Genomic DNA, 7,045 nt, shown 5'->3' on the forward strand with positions numbered 1-7,045 from the left:
AATCCTTAATATCAGCATTCCAGAAGAATATTGTATATATACTTTTGAAGATTATATGTTTGTCGTGTGCATGATGGAAGCACAACTTAAAATAAAAATACAAAATTTGTATTGATATTTTTGAGGAAACACGATGTTATTAAACTTTAAAAAAGAATTTAATTGCTCAAAAGAATATGATATTATAATTTTAATATTCCTTAAGAATATTGATCAATTATACGTAAAATCACGAATTAAATTACTCTATTTATTTACGTGTTCATATTTCTGCATATGTATTTAGATATTGATGTTTTGGTCATATTTTATTGCTCTTGAAGAGCATAATGATATAAGATCTAACATAAAACTATGTTTTTACTCCTGAAGAATAAATCCTTACATAATTATTACTGTAAATAACAATATGTTATTGCTCCTAAAGAGCACAACATTAAAATTTTTCATATTTCAAAAGAATATTGATCTATTGTTCTTGAAGTAGTCATAAAATATAATGTGATCTCAAAATTGCACATTATGATTTTCTTTAATATTCTTATTAGATCTTACCTACTCTCGAAAAGTATAATTACATATAATCTAACGTAAATTATATTATTACACTCGAAGAGTAAATTATTATATAATTTATTATAATAATATTTGATAGCTCCCGAAGAGCTTGAATTATAATTTTCAATATTCTAAGAGAATATTGACATTTGCTTTTGAATGAGCAATAATAATAATATAACATGCTTTTAAAGTAGCACATGTTTCGAAAAATATATTATTTTGAATTCATGTTTATCCCTAAAAGAAAACATATAACTAATGTCGTTAGAACATTGATTAGTTTGACTACTTAAATGATATATGATTATATAATATTTAATCATATTTTTCGAGATTAAATAATTGAACTATATATTATATTGAACCAGAAGTTCANATATATGATTATATAATATTTAATCATATTTTTCGAGATTAAATAATTGAACTATATATTATATTGAACCAGAAGTTCAATTTAATTTGATTATTTGGCATGACCAATTGGACCATCACTGGATCAATAATGATGCGAAGTTAAAATTTTTTAATGGATATGAAATGAAGAATCAGAAGATTTTTCAATCCAATGAATTTATATATATTATTTGCCATGTTAACCATCTAAATATTATTTGTATCTAATAGATTTGACATAAATATGATCGCATAATGTTCGCAATCTGAAGTTCTGGGAAATTATTATTCAAGTTATGAGCATAATTTTCAGATTATATAATCAAGATTATGTCTTGTTAATACTAGTGGGCATAAATCTCAACATTTTAATAAATATTAGTTGAGATGTCAATAAATGGTTTTAAACTATTATTTGTCAAATGCCTTCAATTAATTTAATTGAAAATAAAGCATTTTCCATTTTTATTTAGGGAATTCTATTACGCATTATGTCAAAATCACAGTTCTCCCTATTATAATCAGCTTTGGTCAGATTTTATTTTTTTCATCTAATTATTTTTGATGGTGTAGTATATGTAAAAATTGAATACCACAATACACTGAGATAAAAAATAAAGAATGTTGAGAATAAATTCGTAGTTTGAACTATTATGGGCGATATTTTATAACACTGAAAAAAATGATTGTCGATTTGATTGGACAATTCTCTCAACATTAGGGGAGGAATTAAAAAGTTAAAAATAATGTATAAATTCATTATCATCTAAATCCTCACTAAATATCATTCGAACCAGAAGTTCGAAAGATAATTTATTTAAATGGATTTATTGATCAAAGAGATCAACAATATCTCACACACCATTTTTTAATTCTCCAATACGAATTAATGTCTTAGGGGATAATTTGTTAGCAATATATTTGATATATTTATGGACGCCTAAAGCATAATGGTGTTTGATTCTAATACAAAAATCTTCCAGTGAAGATGGAGTAATTAGCAAAAATGATTTCATTAAAGAGGCATATACTCTTAATGAGTATTTAGACACAACAAATTATAAAACCCCAGAAGAGGTTCAGGCACCTGATATGTTGAAAATTGAGATATCTAAATAAATTATGTCACTATGGGAAAAGAAATAGAATCGAACGAGAAAAGAAAAAGTTGTCAACAACAATTTTGTACATGATATACAGTATCATATGTGAATCACGAGGAATTGAAATAAATGCGTCGAAATATATCAATCGAAATAATGTTTGGTCAAATAAAAGGAAACGCAATCTTAAATTAAATTTACTAGATAAACACGAAATTTTTGGACATGCAATCCGAAATCTAAAGGTATATACTTATACGAAAAGGAAATGAGAAAAATGAAGTCGTATTGTGTAATACACGACTCTCGAAATAATGAATTTAACAAAGATCGTCATGGATGAAATCATGAGTCTATGTAATGTTAACTTGACGACCCAAGAAATTTGAAATACGTGATAGTCAATTGATCTATTATGATTATTAATGTTATCTTTGAAAGATTTAATATGCCTCGAGCATAACTCAAATGATACATGTCCGAGAATCATTTTTTTAGATCATTATATTGATTAAAAAAATCTGAACATATATGGTATAATCTCCTTAGCGAATATTTGTTGAATGAATGCTATGAAAATGACCATGTCCATCCATATGTTTTCATAAAGAAAACAAATATTGAATTTGCAATTATAGTTGATGATTTAAATTTAATTGGAACCCCTGAAGAGCTCAATAAAGCTGCTGGTTATTTGAAAAATGAATTTGAGATAAAAGATTTGGAAAAAATCAAATTATGTCTTGGATTTCAGATTGAACATTTCATAGATAGATTATTTGTTTACCATTATACGTATACAGAAAAAGTTTTAAAACGTTTTTATATGGACAATACACATCCATTGGTATCACTTATGGTTGTTTGATCACTTAATGAGAAAAATAATCCATTTTATCCACTTGAAGATGGAGAAAATGTTCTTGATCATGAAGTACCATATCTTAGTGCAATTGGAGCAGTAACTTATCTTGCAAATTGCACTCGACCCGTCATAGTTTTTTTTGTAAATCCCCTTGCAAGATATAGTTCTATACCTGTTCAAAGATATTGGAATGATGTTAAACATATTTTTCGTTACTTAAAGGGTACTATTGATTCGAGATTATTTTATTCTCAAAAATCGGGATCTGCATTAGTAGGATATACAGATGCATGTTATCTCTCTGACCCACATAAAACTAAATCACAAACAGGATATGTGTTTATACGTGGAGGAACAGCTATATCATGGAGATTCGTGAAACAATCCTTGACAACAATATTCTCAAATCATTCTAAAATTATTGCAATCCATGAAGCAAGCCAATAATGTGTTTGATTGAAGATATGATCCATCATATCCAAACATCATGCGGGTTAATTTCAACAAGGGATAGCTAATAATTTTGTATGAAGACAATGCAACTTGTATTGCACAACTCGAAGGAGGCTATATCAAATGTGACAAGACGAAACAGATTTCTCCAAAATTCTATCATACACATGAGTTTCAAAAGAATGGCGACATTGATATCCAACAAATTCGCTCAAGTGACAATGTAACTGATTTATTCACAAAAGCACTGCCAACATCTACATTCAAGAAATTAGTTCATGAGATTAGAAAGCATCGACTCAAGGATTTTCAGTAATCAACATCAGGGGGAGTAGCTGTACTCTTTTTCCTTCGCTTAGATTTTGTCTCATTGAGTTTTCCTAGCAATGTTTTAATGAGGCAGCATTTATTTTTAATACTCCAAAATAACTGTACTCTTTTTCCTTCGTTTGATTTTTTTCCATTGGATTTTTATTAAATAAGGTTTTAACGAGACAGATATTTTATAATATGTCATTCGAGGCAGAGTGTTGTAAAATGAAAGTTTACTAGGGTTTAGAGGTGAATGACAATTATACCCCTGCAACCCTAGAACTTATTACTATTGTATCTCTGATTCTGCCCTATAAATATAGGGCTTTGGTCCTTAATAAAATACACGCAAGTCTATTGACTTCTCTCTGTTCTTTTCTTTTTTCTTTACTTTTATAACACCTAACATGATATTTGATCATTTTTTTTTTATGTCATAAATGCTTCTAATGACATTCATACATATCAATGAATTCATAAACATATATGAAATTTCAACAAAATAATTTTAATCGTTTGTTTGGCACGATTTAACTTACAAACATTTTTCTTCATACTAATTTTCCACTATACATTATTTCAATAAAATAATTTTTAACGTGAATTCGCTTGTTTGAGCCCCTTTTTTGCTAATAATGTATTTTGAAATTGTAGATTGTTAGACAATGTGTTGTTAGAAAATAAGGAAAAAATTTCGATTTGTGTGTAATTTTATTTTATCGAAAAATATGTGATTGAGACTAATCGAGAGAAAACTATAGTTTAAAAGCAATGAAGATCAAACAAGGGCTTAAACATACATTTTTCAAATTTTCACTTAAACTAATATCTTCCAAACAAGCACATAATTAGATATATCAATGTTGAGTTTAGTCAAGATTGTAAGTTGTGCACAAGATTGAGGTTATAACAAGGTAGCGGTCCTCACTATAGGCGAGGTAGGCGATCGTCTAAAACTTCGCTTTGGTAAGACCCCAAAATATGTAATATTAATTGGTTGGTTGAAAAAAAAAATTATATTTATGAAATTCTTAAAAATAAAATTATTGTATGCAAACGGAAAAAACTAATAAAAATTGAAAAGACAAAAATCCTTAAAAAACATAAAAATGAGATAAAAGTAATCGATTACAATTATTTATCACATAAATATATTACAAGCATTACTCTCTCTCTTTATAACTAATTTGACAATTTATATTCCAAATATCCCTATCTTTTCTTAACCAAACAAAGGATCTTTGTTTCTTCAAATTTCACGGCTTATAGATAAAAAAATTTCTCGGCCCAATAAAAATTAAATCATCTCCCGTTAAACTAAAATTTTAAAGATTCAATTTAATATATTGGCTTGGTCTTACAGCTATTGTTACAGTCCTATATGCTTATTTTTTTTCTCCCTTATTTTCAAAACATATACTACAAAGTACATAGGTTGTAATTATCATTGTTTTGATTTAATCTCACGATAATAGCTTTTAGATATTTGTTGAAGGTACTTTAAATTTATTAATTATTTGATTGGGTTCATACTTCTTTGTAAGTTAATTTTTTCTGGATTGATATAAAATTGAAAGTTCATTTGTATTTGATCGTCATTTTGATTATTTTCTTACACTATCTTTGCAACAATATTCTTCAATTTTGTACATAAATCATTCAAATGCATATTCAATTTTGGTTAAAATAGTTGTTGTAAGAAAATTATGAAAGAAACAAACACAACCCTTTGTCATTGCATTGTATTTATATTAGTCAAAATTCACTTATAATTTGCATCGCATGTTGAAATTTGACATTTTATTATTTCCCTCTTCAAATTGTCGAACTTAATTGTTTGTATTATATTCTTTATACTTATATTAAAACCCTATTTGAAGGTCATTTTTAGCTCCTAAAAATGAAAAAATGAACCGTTAGAAGCACTTTTCAGCCACCATTTTTGACTGAATGTGTTTAGCGTGGGACCTATATTTAAAAAAAAGGGTCCAAAAATTTCTACCCTCTCCCCTAAAAATATGACTCAAACAAGGGCTAAAACTCTCTATGAGAAGGCTCAAAATATACAGATGCCATATTTGAAGTTGGCGTAAGGCTTCCAAATTATCGACCCTGTTAGAACATATAATTTTTAATGCAAATATACCATATATTGTAATAGCTTTATTCGTTTTATAGTGAAATCTTGTAAAAACAAGTTAACACAACTATGTCCTCAGATGCTGCTTAAACAATTTGGAAACCTCATTCGTTTGATTGACCCTAAATGAGCAATTAAAATGCAAGCAATTTAAATTTACTGTAAAACGAAAATTATAAGATGCAGTATATTATTGCTGTCTTCTCCCTTTTATTTGCTTTGTTCCAGTCACATTTTGACATTACTTCTCTCTAGTTTGGTTTTAGCCCTTGTTTTAATTTTTTTTAAAACTTTTGCTTCTTCAAACTTATTTTTAACTACACGTTCTCCCAAAATAAAATAAATTTTACATGTGAACTCGTAATTTCTTCCTACCATTTAATCACACCTTCTCCCAAAAATTATTTTCATAAAATTAATTCTCATAAATCAAAATTAGACGAGGACTTATTTTGATTCTAGTCAACAAATCCTTTTGCTTATGATCTCACACTCAGTTGAATTGGGTTGCTCCACCAATTTTGATGGCCGAAGAGGCTAATTAACGTTTGTTTAAAAAACTAATAAAATCTTTTTAAAAAATTAAAATCCCTCGTGACTTGTGTAACAAATAAGTTAGGTGAGTTTACAACCATTTTCAACGTAAAGCGACTTTCAAAGGATTTTAAATGTTTTCTTCCTCACAAAGTTAAACACTTAAAAAGTGGCCTCAAAATAAAATTAATAGAAAAAACTTAAACATTTTTTTTAATGCCGGTAAAGTAATAGTAAGTATTCACTCAATAAATTATTATAACAATTGTACTACGTGTATATCACAATTTATAAATTAATTTATCAACAGTTGATATGGCGATATTTGATTGAGTCAAAATCTAAAAAAAAAAAAAAATCTCCACTTTCTTTTTGACACCTCATCAATCTGTAAATGATGTATAAGTTATAACAAACATTGTCCCCAGGGGCATAGTCCAGTGGTGTAAAGGATAGGAGTGAGGTTATCTCACGTTTTACTGGCAGCCGCAGTGTGGGGGGTTCGACTCCTAAGACATGGAATTGAATTCCTTGTAGGCGCAATATACATGCAGCTCTTGTTCCCTGGCCTGTTGGGACACATCCCGTGATTTATCTCTCTCACAAAGCTCTAAAGGCGGAGCAGTGGAGGCCCTCAAGATTAGGGTTCAACTTTTTTTTTTTTTTTTTTTTTTTTTTTAA

Source organism: Olea europaea, chromosome 1 (genome assembly GCF_002742605.1).
Source record: "Olea europaea var. sylvestris chromosome 1, O_europaea_v1, whole genome shotgun sequence".
NCBI classification, from domain to species: Eukaryota; Viridiplantae; Streptophyta; class Magnoliopsida; order Lamiales; family Oleaceae; genus Olea; species Olea europaea.